Raw genomic sequence first — 19,577 nt, 5'->3', positions numbered from 1 at the left:
AAAAACACTTAGACATCAATGACAGTCGTTTTATCTTGAAAATAATTATGACAGCAGTGGAATTTGAACCCATGCCTCCAAACAGACTGGAGCCTTAATGGAGCATCTTAGACCGCTCAGCCACATTTCTACCTTGACTCCATAGCTCATAGTTTATAATTTTACATATTATTTTTACATTTTGAGAAGACTCTTGAAATTATGATAAACTGTTTTAAAATCTAGGGCAGATGATGAACTTTTTAACCTACCAATATTTTATTTTAGCAGCTTAGTGGCCTTAGACCGCTCGGCCATGGTACCAAATGAACACTCTTAGCTCACAGATCTGGGCCATATAGCACAGATTACAGTACAAACATTTTTCTTTTGTTTTAAATAAATACTTAAAAAGAAGTGTCATACCAAAAGTGTTTAAGTTATGTACAAAATGTTTTGGAAGGTTAAAAAAGTACATCAATTGACATAAAATATTAATGAGAAAGGATTTTTTTATTATTCATTTGCTGTTTAGTAAAGAAAAACACTTTGACATCAATGACTTATTTTTTCTTAGGAAAAATAATTATGGCGGCAGTAGGTTTTGATCCAAAGCCTCCAAAGAAACTGGAACATTAATCCAGCACCTTAGACACTGCTGATTTTTAGCTCATGCATCTGGATCATATCAATCAGCTATTGAGGAGAAAAGTCTTTATTATTATTGTTTTTCTTATTAGTGGAGAAAAACATTTTGTCATCACTGACTGATGTTTTCATAGTAAAATCATTATGGCAGCAGTGGGATTTGAACCCACGACCCCAGAGAGACTGGAGCCTAAATCCAGCACCTTAGACCGCTCGGCCATACTACCACATGGACCTGTCTGACTGAATGCTCACAGTTCTGGATCATACAGTTGAGATTACAGGAAAAAAATGTGTTGTTTTAAATCAATACTTGAAAAGAAGTGTCATGTTACAAGTATTTAAAATACAAAAAGTTAAGGAAGCATAAAAAAGGTACAAAATTAGTAGACAATATTAATGAGTAAGGATTTTTTATTATTGATTTGCTGTTTAGTAGAGTAAAACAGTTTGACATCAATAAATGTCATTTTCTCTTGAAAATAATTATGGCAGCAGTGGGATTTGAACCCACGCCTCCAAAGAGACTGGAGCCTTAATCCAGCACCTTAGACCGCTCGGCCATGCTACAACATATCTATTTTGGCTCCAAAGGTCATAGTTTATTATTTTACATATTATTTTTAAAGTTTGAGAAGACTCTTGAAATTATGATAAACTGTTTTAAAATCTAGGGCAGATGATGAACTTTTTAACCTACCAATATTTTATTTTAGCAGCTTAGTGGCCTTAGACCGCTCGGCCATGGTACCAAATGAACACTCTTAGCTCACAGATCTGGGCCATATAGCACAGATTACAGTACAAACATTTTTCTTTTGTTTTAAATAAATACTTAAAAAGAAGTGTCATACCAAAAGTGTTTAAGTTATGTACAAAATGTTTTGGAAGGTTAAAAAAGTACATCAATTGACATAAAATATTAATGAGAAAGGATTTTTTTATTATTCATTTGCTGTTTAGTAAAGAAAAACACTTTGACATCAATGACTTATTTTTTCTTAGGAAAAATAATTATGGCGGCAGTAGGTTTTGATCCAAAGCCTCCAAAGAAACTGGAACATTAATCCAGCACCTTAGACACTGCTGATTTTTAGCTCATGCATCTGGATCATATCAATCAGCTATTGAGGAGAAAAGTCTTTATTATTATTGTTTTTCTTATTAGTGGAGAAAAACATTTTGTCATCACTGACTGATGTTTTCATAGTAAAATCATTATGGCAGCAGTGGGATTTGAACCCACGACCCCAGAGAGACTGGAGCCTAAATCCAGCACCTTAGACTGCTCGGCCATACTACCACATGGACCTGTCTGACTGAATGCTCACAGTTCTGGATCATACAGTTGAGATTACAGGAAAAAAATGTGTTGTTTTAAATCAATACTTGAAAAGAAGTGTCATGTTACAAGTATTTAAAATACAAAAAGTTAAGGAAGCATAAAAAAGGTACAAAATTAGTAGACAATATTAATGAGTAAGGATTTTTTATTATTGATTTGCTGTTTAGTAGAGTAAAACAGTTTGACATCAATAAATGTCATTTTCTCTTGAAAATAATTATGGCAGCAGTGGGATTTGAACCCACGCCTCCAAAGAGACTGGAGCCTTAATCCAGCACCTTAGACCGCTCGGCCATGCTACAACATATCTATTTTGGCTCCAAAGGTCATAGTTTATTATTTTACATATTATTTTTAAAGTTTGAGAAGACTCTTGAAATTGTGATAAACTGTTTTAAAATCTAGGACAGATGATGAACTTTTCAACCTTCCAATATTTTACTTTAGCAACTTAGTGGCCTTAGACCACTCGGCCATGGTACCACATGGACACTCTTCGCTCACAGATCTGGGTCATATAGCTCAGGTTACAGTAAAAACATTTTTTTAAATCAATATTTAAAAAGAAGTGTAATGCAAAAAGTGTTTAAATTATGTACAAAACGTTTTGGAAGGTTAAAAAAGTACATAAATTGACATAAAATATCAATGAGAAAGGATATTTTTATTATTCATTTGCTGTTTAGTAGAGAAAAAACACTTTGACATCAATTACTTATTTTTTCTCAGGGAAAATAATTATGGCAGCAGTAGGTTTTGAACCAATTCCTCCAAAGAATCTGGAACTTTAATCCAGCACCTTAGACACTGCTGATTTTTAGCTAATGCATCTGGATCATATTGATCAGATGTTGAGGAGAAAGGACTTTATTATTATTGATTTTCTTATTAGTGGAGAAAAACACATTGCCATCACTGACTGACATTTTCATAGTAAAATCATTATGGAAGCAGTGGGATTCAGACCCACGCCTCCAGAGAGACTGGAACCTAAATCAAGTGCCTTAAACCGCTCGCCCTTGCTACCTCATGGACCTGTGTGACTGAAAGCTCACAGCTCTGGATCACACAGCTGAGATTACAGGAAAAAAATGTGTTGTTTTAAATCAATACTTGAAAAGAAGTGTCATGTTACAAGTATTTAAAATACAAAAAGTTAAGGAAGCATAAAAAAGGTACAAAATTAGTAGACAATATTAATGAGTAAGGATTTTTTATTATTGATTTGCTGTTTAGTAGAGTAAAACAGTTTGACATCAATAAATGTCATTTTCTCTTGAAAATAATTATGGCAGCAGTGGGATTTGAACCCACGCCTCCAGAGAGACTGGAGCCTTAATCCAGCGCCTTAGACCACTCGGCCATGCTACCACATATCTATTTTGGCTCCAAAGGTCATAGTTTATTATTTTACATATTATTTTTAAAGTTTGAGAAGACTCTTGAAATTGTGATAAACTGTTTTAAAATCTAGGACAGATGATGAACTTTTCAACCTTCCAATATTTTACTTTAGCAACTTAGTGGCCTTAGACTGCTCGGCCATGGTACCACATGGACACTCTTAGCTCACAGATCTGGGTCATATAGCTCAGGTTACAGTAAAAATATTTTTTTAAATCAATATTTAAAAAGAAGTGTAATGCAAAAAGTGTTTAAATTATGTACAAAACGTTTTGGAAGGTTAAAAAAGTACATAAATTGACATAAAATATCAATGAGAAAGGATATTTTTATTATTCATTTGCTGTTTAGTAGAGAAAAAACACTTTGACATCAATTACTTATTTTTTCTCAGGGAAAATAATTATGGCGGCAGTAGGTTTTGAACCAATTCCTCCAAAGAATCTGGAACTTTAATCCAGCACCTTAGACACTGCTGATTTTTAGCTAATGCATCTGGATCATATTGATCAGATGTTGAGGAGAAAGGACTTTATTATTATTGATTTTCTTATTAGTGGAGAAAAACACATTGCCATCACTGACTGACATTTTCATAGTAAAATCATTATGGAAGCAGTGGGATTCAGACCCACGCCTCCAGAGAGACTGGAACCTAAATCCAGTGCCTTAGACCGCTCGCCCTTGCTACCCCATGGATACTTTTGACTCAAAGCTCAGAGTTCTGGATCATATAGTTAAGATTACAAGAAAAAATTGTGTAGTTATAAATCAATACTTGAAAAGAAGTGTCATGTTAAAAGTGTTTAAAATACAAAAATTTAAAAAAGGTACAAAATTAGCAGACAATATTAATTAGAAAGGATTTTTTATTATTGACTTGCTGTTTAGTGGAGAAAAACACTTTGACATCAATGACAGTCGTTTTATCGTGAAAATAATTATGACAGCAGTGGAATTTGAACCCATGCCTCCAAATAGACTGGAGCCTTAATAGAGCATCTTAGACCGCTCAGCCACATTTCTACCTTGACTCCATAGCTCATAGTTTATAATTTTACATATTATTTTTACATTTTGAGAAGACTCTTGAAATTATGATAAACTGTTTTAAAATCTAGGGCAGATGATGAACTTTTTAACCTACCAATATTTTATTTTAGCAGCTTAGTGGCCTTAGACCGCTCGGCCATGGTACCAAATGAACACTCTTAGCTCACAGATCTGGGCCATATAGCACAGATTACAGTACAAACATTTTTTTTTAAAATAAATACTTAAAAAGAAGTGTCATACCAAAAGTGTTTAAGTTATGTACAAAATGTTTTGGAAGGTTAAAAAAGTACATAAATTGACATAAAATATTAATGAGAAAGGATTTTTTTATTATTCATTTGCTGTTTAGTAAAGAAAAACACTTTGACATCAATGACTTATTTTTTCTTAGGAAAAATAATTATGGCGGCAGTAGGTTTTGATCCAAAGCCTCCAAAGAAACTGGAACCTTAATCCAGCGCCTTAGACACTGCTGATTTTTAGCTCATGCATCTGGATCATATCAATCAGCTATTGAGGAGAAAAGTCTTTATTATTATTGTTTTTCTTATTAGTGGAGAAAAACATTTTGTCATCACTGACTGATGTTTTCATAGTAAAATCATTATGGCAGCAGTGGGATTTGAACCCACGCCTCCAGAGAGACTGGAGCCTAAATCCAGCACCTTAGACCGCTCGGCCGTGCTACCACAAGAATCTGTCTGACTGAATGCTCACAGTTCTGGATCATACAGTTGAGATTACAGGAAAAAAATGTGTTGTTTTAAATCAATACTTGAAAAGAAGTGTCATGTTACAAGTTTTTAAAATACAAAAAGTTAAGGAAGCATAAAAAAGGTACAAAATTAGTAGACAATATTAATGAGTAAAGATTTTTTATTATTGGTTTGCTGTTTAGTAGAGTAAAACAGTTTGACATCAATAAATGTCATTTTCTCTTGAAAATAATTATGGCAGCAGTGGGATTTGAACCCACGCCTCCAAAGAGACTGGAGTCTTAATCCAGCGCCTTAGACCGCTCGGCCATGCTACCACATATCTATTTTGGCTCCAAAGGTCATAGTTTATTATTTTACATATTATTTTTAAAGTTTGAGAAGACTCTTGAAATTGTGATAAACTGTTTTAAAATCTAGGACAGATGATGAACTTTTCAACCTTCCAATATTTTACTTTAGCAACTTAGTGGCCTTAGACCGCTCGGCCATGGTACCACATGGACACTCTTAGCTCACAGATCTGGGTCATATAGCTCAGGTTACAGTAAAAACATTTTTTTAAATCAATATTTAAAAAGAAGTGTAATGCAAAAAGTGTTTAAATTATGTACAAAAAGTTTTGGAAGGTTAAAAAAGTACATAAATTGACATAAAATATCAATGAGAAAGGATATTTTTATTATTCATTTGCTGTTTAGTAGAGAAAAAACACTTTGACATCAATTACTTATTTTTTCTCAGGGAAAATAATTATGGCGGCAGTAGGTTTTGAACCAATTCCTCCAAAGAATCTGGAACTTTAATCCATCACCTTAGACACTGCTGATTTTTAGCTAATGCATCTGGATCATATTGATCAGATGTTGAGGAGAAAGGACTTTATTATTATTGATTTTCTTATTAGTGGAGAAAAACACATTGCCATCACTGACTGACATTTTCATAGTAAAAGCATTATGGAAGCAGTGGGATTCAGACCCACGCCCCCAGAGAGACTGGAACCTAAATCCAGTGCCTTAGACCGCTCGCCCCTTGCTACCCCATGGATACTTTTGACTCAAAGCTCAGAGTTCTGGATCATATAGTTAAGATTACAAGAAAAAATTGTGTAGTTATAAATCAATACTTGAAAAGAAGTGTCATGTTAAAAGTGTTTAAAATACAAAAATTTAAAAAAGGTACAAAATTAGCAGACAATATTAATTAGAAAGGATTTTTTATTATTGACTTGCTGTTTAGTGGAGAAAAACACTTTGACATCAATGACAGTCGTTTTATCGTGAAAATAATTATGACAGCAGTGGAATTTGAACCCATGCCTCCAAACAGACTGGAGCCTTAATAGAGCATCTTAGACCGCTCAGCCACATTTCTACCTTGACTCCATAGCTCATAGTTTATAATTTTACATATTATTTTTACATTTTGAGAAGACTCTTGAAATTATGATAAACTGTTTTAAAATCTAGGGCAGATGATGAACTTTTTAACCTACCAATATTTTATTTTAGCATCTTAGTGGCCTTAGACCGCTCGGCCATGGTACCAAATGAACACTCTTAGCTCACAGATCTGGGCCATATAGCACAGATTACAGTACAAACATTTTTTTATGTTTTAAATAAATACTTAAAAAGAAGTGTCATACCAAAAGTGTTTAAATTATGTACAAAATGTTTTGGAAGGTTAAAAAAGTACATAAATTGACATAAAATATTAATGAGAAAGGATTTTTTTATTATTCATTTGCTGTTTAGTAAAGAAAAACACTTTGACATCAATGACTTATTTTTTCTTAGGAAAAATAATGATGGCGGCACTAGGTTTTGATCCAAAGCCTCCAAAGAAACTGGAACCTTAATCCAGCGCCTTAGACATTGCTGATTTTTAGCTCATGCATCTGGATCATATCAATCAGCTATTGAGGAGAAAAGTCTTTATTATTATTGTTTTTCTTATTAGTGGAGAAAAACATTTTGTCATCACTGACTGATGTTTTCATAGTAAAATCATTATGGCAGCAGTGGGATTTGAACCCACAACCCCAGAGAGACTGGAGCCTAAATCCAGCACCTTAGACCGCTCGGCCATGCTACCACATGGACCTGTCTGACTGAATGCTCACAGTTCTGGATCATACAGTTGAGATTACAGGAAAAAAATGTGTTGTTTTAAATCAATACTTGAAAAGAAGTGTCATGTTACAAGTATTTAAAATACAAAAAGTTAAGGAAGCATAAAAAAGGTACAAAATTAGTAGACAATATTAATGAGTAAGGATTTTTTATTATTGATTTGCTGTTTAGTAGAGTAAAACAGTTTGACATCAATAAATGTCATTTTCTCTTGAAAATAATTATGGCAGCAGTGGGATTTGAACCCACGCCTCCAAAGAGACTGGAGCCTTAATCCAGCACCTTAGACCGCTCGGCCATGCTACCACATATCTATTTTGGCTCCAAAGGTCATAGTTTATTATTTTACATATTATTTTTAAAGTTTGAGAAGACTCTTGAAATTGTGATAAACTGTTTTAAAATCTAGGACAGATGATGAACTTTTCAACCTTCCAATATTTTACTTTAGCAACTTAGTGGCCTTAGACCGCTCGGCCATGGTACCACATGGACACTCTTCGCTCACAGATCTGGGTCATATAGCTCAGGTTACAGTAAAAACATTTTTTTAAATCAATATTTAAAAAGAAGTGTAATGCAAAAAGTGTTTAAATTATGTACAAAACGTTTTGGAAGGTTAAAAAAGTACATAAATTGACATAAAATATCAATGAGAAAGGATATTTTTATTATTCATTTGCTGTTTAGTAGAGAAAAAACACTTTGACATCAATTACTTATTTTTTCTCAGGGAAAATAATTATGGCAGCAGTAGGTTTTGAACCAATTCCTCCAAAGAATCTGGAACTTTAATCCAGCACCTTAGACACTGCTGATTTTTAGCTAATGCATCTGGATCATATTGATCAGATATTGAGGAGAAAGGACTTTATTATTATTGATTTTCTTATTAGTGGAGAAAAACACATTGCCATCACTGACTGACATTTTCATAGTAAAATCATTATGGAAGCAGCGGGATTCAGACCCACGCCTCCAGAGAGACTGGAACCTAAATCCAGTGCCTTAGACCGCTCGCCCTTGCTACCCCATGGATACTTTTGACTCAAAGCTCAGAGTTCTGGATCATATAGTTAAGATTACAAGAAAAAATTGTGTAGTTATAAATCAATACTTGAAAAGAAGTGTCATGTTAAAAGTGTTTAAAATACAAAAATTTAAAAAAGGTACAAAATTAGCAGACAATATTAGTTAGAAAGGATTTTTTATTATTGACTTGCTGTTTAGTGGAGAAAAACACTTTGACATCAATGACAGTTGTTTTATCTTGAAAATAATTATGACAGCAGTGGAATTTGAACCCATGCCTCCAAATAGACTGGAGCCTTAATGGAGCATCTTAGACCGCTCAGCCACATTTCTACCTTGACTCCATAGCTCATAGTTTATAATTTTACATATTATTTTTACATTTTGAGAAGACTCTTGAAATTATGATAAACTGTTTTAAAATCTAGGGCAGATGATGAACTTTTTAACCTACCAATATTTTATTTTAGCAGCTTAGTGGCCTTAGACCGCTCGGCCATGATACCAAATGAACACTCTTAGCTCACAGATCTGGGCCATATAGCACAGATTACAGTACACACATTTTTTTTTAAATAAATACTTAAAAAGAAGTGTCATACCAAAAGTGTTTAATTATGTACAAAATGTTTTGGAAGGTTAAAAAAGTACATAAATTGACATAAAATATTAATGAGAAATGATTTTTTTATTATTCATTTGCTGTTTAGTAAAGAAAAACACTTTGACATCAATGACTTATTTTTTCTTAGGAAAAATAATTATGGCGGCAGTAGGTTTTGATCCAAAGCCTCCAAAGAAACTGGAACCTTAATCCAGCGCCTTAGACACTGCTGATTTTTAGCTCATGCATCTGGATCATATCAATCAGCTATTGAGGAGAAAAGACTTTATTATTATTGATTTTCTTATTAGTGGAGAAAAACACATTGCCATCACTGACTGACATTTTCATAGTAAAATCATTATGGAAGCAGTGGGATTCAGACCCACGCCTCCAGAGAGACTGGAACCTAAATCCAGTGCCTTAGACCGCTCGCCCTTGCTACCCCATGGACCTGTCTGACTGAAAGCTCACAGTTCTGGATCATACAGTTGAGATTACAGGAAAAAAATGTGTTGTTTTAAATCAATACTTGAAAAGAAGTGTCATGTTACAAGTATTTAAAATACAAAAAGTTAAGGAAGCATAAAAAAGGTACAAAATTAGTAGACAATATTAATGAGTAAGGATTTTTTATTATTGATTTGCTGTTTAGTAGAGTAAAACAGTTTGACATCAATAAATGTCATTTTCTCTTGAAAATAATTATGGCAGCAGTGGGATTTGAACCCACGCCTCCAGAGAGACTGGAGCCTTAATCCAGCGCCTTAGACCGCTCGGCCATGCTACCACATATCTATTTTGGCTCCAAAGGTCATAGTTTATTATTTTACATATTATTTTTAAAGTTTGAGAAGACTCTTGAAATTGTGATAAACTGTTTTAAAATCTAGGACAGATGATGAACTTTTCAACCTTCCAATATTTTACTTTAGCAACTTAGTGGCCTTAGACCGCTCGGCCATGGTACCACATGGACACTCTTAGCTCACAGATCTGGGTCATATAGCTCAGGTTACAGTAAAAATATTTTTTTAAATCAATATTTAAAAAGAAGTGTAATGCAAAAAGTGTTTAAATTATGTACAAAACGTTTTGGAAGGTTAAAAAAGTACATAAATTGACATAAAATATCAATGAGAAATGATATTTTTATTATTCATTTGCTGTTTAGTAGAGAAAAAACACTTTGACATCAATTACTTATTTTTTCTCAGGGAAAATAATTATGGCGGCAGTAGGTTTTGAACCAATTCCTCCAAAGAATCTGGAACTTTAATCCATCACCTTAGACACTGCTGATTTTTAGCTAATGCATCTGGATCATATTGATCAGATGTTGAGGAGAAAGGACTTTATTATTATTGATTTTCTTATTAGTGGAGAAAAACACATTGCCATCACTGACTGACATTTTCATAGTAAAATCATTATGGAAGCAGTGGGATTCAGACCCACGCCTCCAGAGAGACTGGAACCTAAATCCAGTGCCTTAAACCGCTCGCCCTTGCTACCCCATGGATACTTTTGACTCAAAGCTCAGAGTTCTGGATCATATAGTTAAGATTACAAGAAAAAAATGTGTAGTTATAAATCAATACTTGAAAAGAAGTGTCATGTTAAAAGTGTTTAAAATACAAAAATTTAAAAAAGGTACAAAATTAGCAGACAATATTAATTAGAAAGGATTTTTTTTTATTGACTTGCTGTTTAGTGGAGAAAAACACTTTGACATCAATGTCAGTCGTTTTATCTTGAAAATAATTATGACAGCAGTGGAATTTGAACCCATGCCTACAAACAGACTGGAGCCTTAATGGAGCATCTAAGACCGCTCAGCCACATTTCTACCTTGACTCCATAGCTCATAGTTTATAATTTTACATATTATTTTTACATTTTGAGAAGACTCTTGAAATTATGATAAACTGTTTTAAAATCTAGGGCAGATGATGAACTTTTTAACCTACCAATATTTTATTTTAGCAGCTTAGTGGCCTTAGACCGCTCGGCCATGGTACCAAATGAACACTCTTAGCTCACAGATCTGGGCCATATAGCACAGATTACAGTACAAACATTTTTTTTTGTTTTAAATAAATACTTAAAAAGAAGTGTCATACCAAAAGTGTTTAAGTTATGTACAAAATGTTTTGGAAGGTTAAAAAAGTACATAAATTGACATAAAATATTAATGAGAAAGGATTTTTTTATTATTCATTTGCTGTTTAGTAAAGAAAAACACTTTGACATCAATGACTTATTTTTTCTTAGGAAAAATAATTATGGCGGCAGTAGGTCTTGATCCAAAGCCTCCAAAGAAACTGGAACCTTAATCCAGCGCTTTAGACACTGCTGATTTTTAGCTCATGCATCTGGATCATATCAATCAGCTATTGAGGAGAAAAGTCTTTATTATTATTGTTTTTCTTATTAGTGGAGAAAAACATTTTGTCATCACTGACTGATGTTTTCATAGTAAAATCATTATGGCAGCAGTGGGATTTGAACCCACGACCCCAGAGAGACTGGAGCCTAAATCCAGCACCTTAGACCGCTCGGCCATGCTACCACATGGACCTGTCTGACTGAATGCTCACAGTTCTGGATCATACAGTTGAGATTACAGGAAAAAAATGTGTTGTTTTAAATCAATACTTGAAAAGAAGTGTCATGTTACAAGTATTTAAAATACAAAAAGTTAAGGAAGCATAAAAAAGGTACAAAATTAGTAGACAATATTAATGAGTAAGGATTTTTTATTATTGATTTGCTGTTTAGTAGAGTAAAACAGTTTGACATCAATAAATGTCATTTTCTCTTGAAAATAATTATGGCAGCAGTGGGATTTGAACCCACGCCTCCAAAGAGACTGTAGCCTTAATATAGCGCCTTAGACCGCTCGGCCATGCTACCACATATCTATTTTGGCTCCAAAGGTCATAGTTTATTATTTTACATATTATTTTTAAAGTTTGAGAAGACTCTTGAAATTGTGATAAACTGTTTTAAAATCTAGGACAGATGATGAACTTTTCAACCTTCCAATATTTTACTTTAGCAACTTAGTGGCCTTAGACCGCTCGGCCATGGTACCACATGGACACTCTTCGCTCACAGATCTGGGTCATAATGTAGCTCAGGTTACAGTAAAAACATTTTTTTAAATCAATATTTAAAAAGAAGTGTAATGCAAAAAGTGTTTAAATTATGTACAAAACGTTTTGGAAGGTTAAAAAAGTACATAAATTGACATAAAATTTCAATGAGAAAGGATATTTTTATTATTCATTTGCTGTTTAGTAGAGAAAAAACACTTTGACATCAATTACTTATTTTTTCTCAGGGAAAATAATTATGGCAGCAGTAGGTTTTGAACCAATTCCTCCAAAGAATCTGGAACTTTAATCCAGCACCTTAGACACTGCTGATTTTTAGCTAATGCATCTGGATCATATTGATCAGATGTTGAGGAGAAAGGACTTTATTATTATTGATTTTCTTATTAGTGGAGAAAAACACATTGCCATCACTGACTGAAATTTTCATAGTAAAATCATTATGGAAGCAGTGGGATTCAGACCCACGCCTCCAGAGAGACTGGAACCTTAATCCAGTGCCTTAGACCGCTCGCCCTTGCTACCCCATGGACCTGTCTGACTGAAAGCTCACAGTTCTGGATCATACAGTTGAGATTACAGGAAAAAAATGTGTTGTTTTAAATCAATACTTGAAAAGAAGTGTCATGTTACAAGTATTTAAAATACAAAAAGTTAAGGAAGCATAAAAAAGGTACAAAATTAGTAGACAATATTAATGAGTAAGGATTTTTTATTATTGATTTGCTGTTTAGTAGAGTAAAACAGTTTGACATCAATAAATGTCATTTTCTCTTGAAAATAATTATGGCAGCAGTGGGATTTGAACCCACGCCTCCAGAGAGACTGGAGCCTTAATCCAGCGCCTTAGACCGCTCGGCCATGCTACCACATATCTATTTTGGCTCCAAAGGTCATAGTTTATTATTTTACATATTATTTTTAAAGTTTGAGAAGACTCTTGAAATTGTGATAAACTGTTTTAAAATCTAGGACAGATGATGAACTTTTCAACCTTCCGATATTTTACTTTAGCAACTTAGTGGCCTTAGACCGCTCAGCCATGGTACCACATGGACACTCTTAGCTCACAGATCTGGGTCATATAGCTCAGGTTACAGTAAAAATATTTTTTTAAATCAATATTTAAAAAGAAGTGTAATGCAAAAAGTGTTTAAATTATGTACAAAACGTTTTGGAAGGTTAAAAAAGTACATAAATTGACATAAAATATCAATGAGAAAGGATATTTTTATTATTCATTTGCTGTTTAGTAGAGAAAATACACTTTGACATCAATTACTTATTTTTTCTCAGGGAAAATAATTATGGCGGCAGTAGGTTTTGAACCAATTCCTCCAAAGAATCTGGAACTTTAATCCATCACCTTAGACACTGCTGATTTTTAGCTAATGCATCTGGATCATATTGATCAGATGTTGAGGAGAAAGGACTTTATTATTATTATTGATTTTCTTATTAGTGGAGAAAAACACATTGCCATCACTGACTGACATTTTCATAGTAAAATCATTATGGAAGCAGTGGGATTCAGACCCACGCCTCCAGAGAGACTGGAACCTAAATCCAGTGCCTTAGACCGCTCGCCCTTGCTACCCCATGGATGCTTTTGACTCAAAGCTCAGAGTTCTGGATCATATAGTTAAGATTACAAGAAAAAATTGTGTAGTTATAAATCAATACTTGAAAAGAAGTGTCATGTTAAAAGTGTTTAAAATACAAAAATTTAAAAAAGGTACAAAATTAGCAGACAATATTAATTAGAAAGGATTTTTTATTATTGACTTGCTGTTTAGTGGAGAAAAACACTTTGACATCAATGACAGTCGTTTTATCTTGAAAATAATTATGACAGCAGTGGAATTTGAACCCATGCCTCCAAACAGACTGGAGCCTTTATGGAGCATCTTAGACCGCTCAGCCACATTTCTACCTTGACTCCATAGCTCATAGTTTATAATTTTACATATTATTTTTACATTTTGAGAAGACTCTTGAAATTATGATAAACTGTTTTAAAATCTAGGGCAGATGATGAACTTTTTAACCTACCAATATTTTATTTTATTAGCTTAGTGGCCTTAGACCGCTCGGCCATGGTACCAAATGAACACTCTTAGCTCACAGATCTGGGCCATATAGCACAGATTACAGTACAAACATTTTTTTTTAATAAATACTTAAAAAGAAGTGTCATACCAAAAGTGTTTAAGTTATGTACAAAATGTTTTGGAAGGTTAAAAAAGTACATAAATTGACATAAAATATTAATGAGAAAGGATTTTTTTATTATTCATTTGCTGTTTAGTAAAGAAAAACACTTTGACATCAATGACTTATTTTTTCTTAGGAAAAATAATTATGGCGGCAGTAGGTTTTGATCCAAAGCCTCCAAAGAAACTGGAACCTTAATCCAGCGCCTTAGACACTGCTGATTTTTAGCTCATGCATCTGGATCATATCAATCAGCTATTGAGGAGAAAAGTCTTTATTATTATTGTTTTTCTTATTAGTGGAGAAAAACATTTTGTCATCACTGACTGATGTTTTCATAGTAAAATCATTATGGCAGCAGTGGGATTTGAACCCACGCCTCCAGAGTGACCGGAGCCTAAATCCAGCACCTTAGACCGCTCGGCCATGCTACCACATGAACCTGTCTGACTGAATGCTCACAGTTCTGGATCATACAGTTGAGATTACAGGAAAAAAATGTGTTGTTTTAAATCAATACTTGAAATGAAGTGTCATGTTACAAGTATTTAAAATACAAAAAGTTAAGGAAGCATAAAAAAGGTACAAAATTAGTAGACAATATTAATGAGTAAGGGTTTTTTATTATTGATTTGCTGTTTAGTAGAGTAAAATAGTTTTACATCAATAAATGTCATTTTCTCTTGAAAATGATTATGGCAGTAGTGGGATTTGAACCCACGCCTCTAAAGAGACTGGAGCCTTAATCCAGCACCTTAGACCGCTCGGCCATGCTACCACATATCTATTTAGCTCTAAAGGTCATAGTTTATTATTTTACATATTATTTTAAAATTTGAGAAGACTCTTGAAATTGTGATAAACTGTTTTAAAATCTAGGACAGATGATGAACTTTTCAACCTTCCAATATTTTACTTTAGCAACTTAGTGGCCTTAGACCGCTCGGCCATGGTACCACCTGGACACTATTAGCTCACAGATCTGGGTCATATAGCTCAGGTTACAGTAAAAACATTTTTTTTAATCAATATTTAAAAAGAAGTGTAATGCAAAAAGTGTTTCAATTATGTACAAAACGTTTTGGAAGGTTAAAAAAGTACATAAATTGACATCAAATATCAATGAGAAAGGATATTTTTATTATTCATTTGCTGTTTAGTAGAGAAAAAAACACTGACATCAATTACTTATTTTTTCTCAGGGAAAATAATTATGGCAGCAGTAGGTTTTGAACCAATTCCTCCAAAGAATCTGGAACTTTAATCCAGCACCTTAGACACTGCTGATTTTTAGCTAATGCATCTGGATCATATTGATCAGATGTTGAGGAGAAAGGACTTTATTATTATTGATTTTCATATTAGTGGAGAAAAACACATTGCCGTCACTGACTGACATTTTCATAGTAAAAGCATTATGGAAGCAATGGGATTCAGACCCACGCCTCCAGAGAGACTGGAACCTAAATCCAGTGCCTAAGACCGCTCGCACTTGCTACCCCATGGATACTTTTGACTCAAAGCTCAGAGTTCTGGATCATATAGTTAAGATTACAAGAAAAAATTGTGTAGTTATAAATCAATACTTGAAAAGAAGTGTCATGTTAAAAGTGTTTAAAATACAAAATTTTAAAAAAGGTACAAAATTGGCAGACAATATTAATTAGAAAGGATTTTTTATTATTGACTTGCTGTTTAGTGGAGAAAAACACTTTGACATCAATGACAGTCGTTTTATCTTGAAAATAATTATGACAGCAGTGGAATTTGAACCCATGCCTCCAAACAGACTGGAGCCTTAATGCAGCATCTTAGACCGCTCAGCCACATTTCTACCTTGACTCCATAGCTCATAGTTTATAATTTTACATATTATTTTTACATTTTGAGAAGACTCTTGAAACTATGATAAACTGTTTTAAAATCTAGGGCAGATGATGAACTTTTTAACCTACCAATATTTTATTTTAGCAGCTTAGTGGCCTTAGACCGCTCGGCCATGGTACCAAATGAACACTCTTAGCTCACAGATCTGGGCCATATAGCACAGATTACAGTACAAACATTTTTTTTTGTTTTAAATAAATACTTAAAAAGAAGTGTCATACCAAAAGTGTTTAAATTATGTACAAAATGTTTTGGAAGGTTAAAAAAGTACATCAATTGACATAAAATATTAACGAGAAAGGATTTTTTTATTATTAATTTGCTGTTTAGTAAAGAAAAACACTTTGACATCAATGACTTATTTTTTTCTTAGGAAAAATAATTATGGCGGCAGTAGATTTTGATCCAAAGCCTCCAAAGAAACTGGAACCTTAATCCACCACCTTAGACACTGCTGATTTTTAGCTCATGCATCTGGATCATATCAATCAGCTATTGAGGAGAAAAGTCTTTATTATTATTGTTTTTCTTATTAGTGGAGAAAAACATTTTGTCATCACTGACTGATGTTTTCATAGTAAAATCATTATGGCATCAGTGGGATTTGAACCCACGCCTCCAGAGAGACTGGAGCCTAAATCCAGCGCCTTAGACCGCTCGGCCATGCTACCACATGGACCTGTCTGACTGAATGCTCACAGTTCTGGATCATACAGTTGAGATTACAGGAAAAAAATGTGTTGTTTTAAATCAATACTTGAAAAGAAGTGTCATGTTACAAGTATTTAAAATACAAAAAGTTAAGGAAGCATAAAAATGGTACAAAATTAGTAGACAATATTAATGAGTAAGGATTTTTTATTATTGATTTGCTGTTTAGTAGAGTAAAACAGTTTGACATCAATAAATGTCATTTTCTCTTGAAAATAATTATGGCAGCAGTGGGATTTGAATCTACGCCTCCAAAGAGACTGGAGCCTTAATCCAGCACCTTAGACCGCTCGGCCATGCTACCACATATCTATTTTGGCTCCAAAGGTCATAGTTTATTATTTTACATATTATTTTTAAAGTTTGAGAAGACTCTTGAAATTGTGATAAACTGTTTTAAAATCTAGGACAGATGATGAACTTTTCAACCTTCCAATATTTTACTTTAGCAACTTAGTGGCCTTAGACCGCTCGGCCATGGTACCACATGGACACTCTTAGCTCACAGATCTGGGTCATATAGCTCAGGTTACAGTAAAAACATTTTTTTAAATCAATATTTAAAAAGAAGTGTAATGCAAAAAGTGTTTAAATTATGTACAAAACGTTTTGGAAGGTTAAAAAAGTACATAAATTGACATAAAATATCAATGAGAAAGGATATTTTTATTATTCATTTGCTGTTTAGTAGAGAAAAAACACTTTGACATCAATGACTTATTTTTTCTCAGGGAAAATAATTATGGCGGCAGTAGGTTTTGAACCAATTCCTCCAAAGAATCTGGAACTTTAATCCCACACCTTAGACACTGCTGATTTTTAGCTAATGCATCTGGATCATATTGATCAGATGTTGAGGAGAAAGGACTTTATTATTATTGATTTTCTTATTAGTGGAGAAAAACACATTGCCATCACTGACTGACATTTTCATAGTAAAATCATTATGGAAGCAGTGGGATTCAGACCCACGCCTCCAGAGAGACTGGAACCTAAATCCAGTGCCTTAGACCACTCGCCCTTGCTACCCCATGGATGCTTTTGACTCAAAGCTCAGAGTTCTGGATCATATAGTTAAGATTACAAGAAAAAATTGTGTAGTTATAAATCAATACTTGAAAAGAAGTGTCATGTTAAAAGTGTTTAAAATACAAAAATTTAAAAAAGGTACAAAATTAGCAGACAATATTAATTAGAAAGGATTTTTTATTATTGACTTGCTGTTTAGTGGAGAAAAACACTTTGACATCAATGACAGTCGTTTTATCTTGAAAATAATTATGACAGCAGTGGAATTTGAACCCATGCCTCCAAACAGACTGGAGCCTTAATGAAGCATCTTAGACCGCTCAGCCACATTTCTACCTTGACTCCATAGCTCATAGTTTATAATTTTACATATTATTTTTACATTTTGAGAAGACTCTTGAAATTATGATAAACTGTTTTAAAATCTAGGGCAGATGATGAACTTTTTAACCTACCAATATTTTATTTTAGCAGCTTAGTGGCCTTAGACCGCTCGGCCATGGTACCAAATGAACACTCTTAGCTCACAGATCTGGGCCATATAGCACAGATTACAGTACAAACATTTTTTTTTGTTTTAAATAAATACTTAAAAAGAAGTGTCATACCAAAAGTGTTTAAGTTATGTACAAAATGTTTTGGAAGGTTAAAAAAGTACATCAATTGACATAAAATATTAATGAGAAAGGATTTTTTTATTATTCATTTGCTGTTTAGTAAAGAAAAACACTTTGACATCAATGACTTATTTTTTCTTAGGAAAAATAATTATGGCGGCAGTAGGTTTTGATCCAAAGCCTCCAAAGAAACTGGAACCTTAATCCAGCACCTTAGACACTGCTGATTTTTAGCTCATGCATCTGGATCATATCAATCAGCTATTGAGGAGAAAAGTCTTTATTATTATTGTTTTTCTTATTAGTGGAGAAAACATTTTGTCATCACTGACTGATGTTTTCATAGTAAAATCATTATGGCAGCAGTGGGATTTGAACCCACGCCTCCAGAGAGACTGGAGCCTAAATCCAGCGCCTTAGACCGCTCGGCCATGCTACCACATGGACCTGTTTGACCGAATGCTCACAGTTCTGGATCATACAGTTGAGATTACAGGGAAAAAATGTGTTGTTTTAAATCAATACTTGAAAAGAAGTGTCATGTTACAAGTATTTAAAATACAAAAAGTTAAGGAAGCATAAAAAAGGTACAAAATTAGTAGACAATATTAATGAGTAAGGATTTTTTATTATTGATTTGCTGTTTGATATCAATAAATGTCATTTTCTCTTGAAAATAATTATGGCAGCAGTGGGATTTGAACCCACGCCTCCAAAGAGACTGGAGCCTTAATCCAGCGCCTTAGACCGCTCGGCCATGCTACCACATATCTATTTTGGCTCCAAAGGTCATAGTTTATTATTTTACATATTATTTTTAAAGTTTGAGAAGACTCTTGAAATTGTGATAAACTGTTTTAAAATCTAGGACAGATGATGAACTTTTCAACCTTCCAATATTTTACTTTAGCAACTTAGTGGCCTTAGACCGCTCAGCCATGGTACCACATGGACACTCTTAGCTCACAGATCTGGGTCATATAGCTCAGGTTACAGTAAAAAACATTTTTTTAAATCAATATTTAAAAAGAAGTGTAATGCAAAAAGTGTTTAAATTATGTACAAAACGTTTTGGAAG

At 33.5% G+C, this 19,577-nt stretch overlaps 19 non-coding genes across 19 annotated transcripts; all 19 read right to left on the bottom strand.

Moving 5' to 3' along the window:
- Positions 1 to 772: 772 nt before the first annotated feature.
- TRNAL-UAG (transfer RNA leucine (anticodon UAG)) lies at positions 773 to 854 on the bottom strand. Its single transcript has one exon. It is a non-coding gene; the product is annotated as a tRNA-Leu (tRNA).
- A 259-nt stretch (positions 855 to 1,113) lies between these two features.
- TRNAL-AAG (transfer RNA leucine (anticodon AAG)) lies at positions 1,114 to 1,198 on the bottom strand. The gene has a single exon. It is a non-coding gene; the product is annotated as a tRNA-Leu (tRNA).
- Positions 1,199 to 1,848: 650 nt separating this feature from the next.
- TRNAL-UAG (transfer RNA leucine (anticodon UAG)) lies at positions 1,849 to 1,930 on the bottom strand. The gene has a single exon. It is a non-coding gene; the product is annotated as a tRNA-Leu (tRNA).
- A 259-nt stretch (positions 1,931 to 2,189) lies between these two features.
- Positions 2,190 to 2,274, bottom strand: TRNAL-AAG (transfer RNA leucine (anticodon AAG)). The gene has a single exon. It is a non-coding gene; the product is annotated as a tRNA-Leu (tRNA).
- A 987-nt stretch (positions 2,275 to 3,261) lies between these two features.
- TRNAL-AAG (transfer RNA leucine (anticodon AAG)) lies at positions 3,262 to 3,343 on the bottom strand. Its single transcript has one exon. It is a non-coding gene; the product is annotated as a tRNA-Leu (tRNA).
- A 1,696-nt stretch (positions 3,344 to 5,039) lies between these two features.
- On the bottom strand, positions 5,040 to 5,121 carry TRNAL-UAG (transfer RNA leucine (anticodon UAG)). Its single transcript has one exon. It is a non-coding gene; the product is annotated as a tRNA-Leu (tRNA).
- Positions 5,122 to 5,383: 262 nt separating this feature from the next.
- Positions 5,384 to 5,465, bottom strand: TRNAL-AAG (transfer RNA leucine (anticodon AAG)). Its single transcript has one exon. It is a non-coding gene; the product is annotated as a tRNA-Leu (tRNA).
- A 1,701-nt stretch (positions 5,466 to 7,166) lies between these two features.
- On the bottom strand, positions 7,167 to 7,248 carry TRNAL-UAG (transfer RNA leucine (anticodon UAG)). Its single transcript has one exon. It is a non-coding gene; the product is annotated as a tRNA-Leu (tRNA).
- A 262-nt stretch (positions 7,249 to 7,510) lies between these two features.
- Positions 7,511 to 7,592, bottom strand: TRNAL-AAG (transfer RNA leucine (anticodon AAG)). The gene has a single exon. It is a non-coding gene; the product is annotated as a tRNA-Leu (tRNA).
- Positions 7,593 to 9,630: 2,038 nt separating this feature from the next.
- On the bottom strand, positions 9,631 to 9,712 carry TRNAL-AAG (transfer RNA leucine (anticodon AAG)). Its single transcript has one exon. It is a non-coding gene; the product is annotated as a tRNA-Leu (tRNA).
- A 1,700-nt stretch (positions 9,713 to 11,412) lies between these two features.
- Positions 11,413 to 11,494, bottom strand: TRNAL-UAG (transfer RNA leucine (anticodon UAG)). Its single transcript has one exon. It is a non-coding gene; the product is annotated as a tRNA-Leu (tRNA).
- A 262-nt stretch (positions 11,495 to 11,756) lies between these two features.
- Positions 11,757 to 11,838, bottom strand: TRNAL-AAG (transfer RNA leucine (anticodon AAG)). Its single transcript has one exon. It is a non-coding gene; the product is annotated as a tRNA-Leu (tRNA).
- Positions 11,839 to 12,828: 990 nt separating this feature from the next.
- TRNAL-AAG (transfer RNA leucine (anticodon AAG)) lies at positions 12,829 to 12,910 on the bottom strand. The gene has a single exon. It is a non-coding gene; the product is annotated as a tRNA-Leu (tRNA).
- A 1,697-nt stretch (positions 12,911 to 14,607) lies between these two features.
- TRNAL-UAG (transfer RNA leucine (anticodon UAG)) lies at positions 14,608 to 14,689 on the bottom strand. The gene has a single exon. It is a non-coding gene; the product is annotated as a tRNA-Leu (tRNA).
- Positions 14,690 to 14,951: 262 nt separating this feature from the next.
- Positions 14,952 to 15,033, bottom strand: TRNAL-AAG (transfer RNA leucine (anticodon AAG)). The gene has a single exon. It is a non-coding gene; the product is annotated as a tRNA-Leu (tRNA).
- A 1,698-nt stretch (positions 15,034 to 16,731) lies between these two features.
- On the bottom strand, positions 16,732 to 16,813 carry TRNAL-UAG (transfer RNA leucine (anticodon UAG)). The gene has a single exon. It is a non-coding gene; the product is annotated as a tRNA-Leu (tRNA).
- A 262-nt stretch (positions 16,814 to 17,075) lies between these two features.
- Positions 17,076 to 17,157, bottom strand: TRNAL-AAG (transfer RNA leucine (anticodon AAG)). The gene has a single exon. It is a non-coding gene; the product is annotated as a tRNA-Leu (tRNA).
- Positions 17,158 to 18,856: 1,699 nt separating this feature from the next.
- On the bottom strand, positions 18,857 to 18,938 carry TRNAL-UAG (transfer RNA leucine (anticodon UAG)). Its single transcript has one exon. It is a non-coding gene; the product is annotated as a tRNA-Leu (tRNA).
- A 244-nt stretch (positions 18,939 to 19,182) lies between these two features.
- Positions 19,183 to 19,264, bottom strand: TRNAL-AAG (transfer RNA leucine (anticodon AAG)). Its single transcript has one exon. It is a non-coding gene; the product is annotated as a tRNA-Leu (tRNA).
- Between the last annotated feature and the right edge of the window lie 313 nt (positions 19,265 to 19,577).

The sequence above is a fragment of the Pseudophryne corroboree genome, chromosome 3 (assembly GCF_028390025.1).
Source record: "Pseudophryne corroboree isolate aPseCor3 chromosome 3, aPseCor3.hap2, whole genome shotgun sequence".
Lineage (NCBI taxonomy): Eukaryota > Metazoa > Chordata > Amphibia > Anura > Myobatrachidae > Pseudophryne > Pseudophryne corroboree.
The sequence above is the reverse complement of the archived record's forward strand: the minus strand, read 5'-3'. Positions and strand labels throughout refer to the sequence as shown.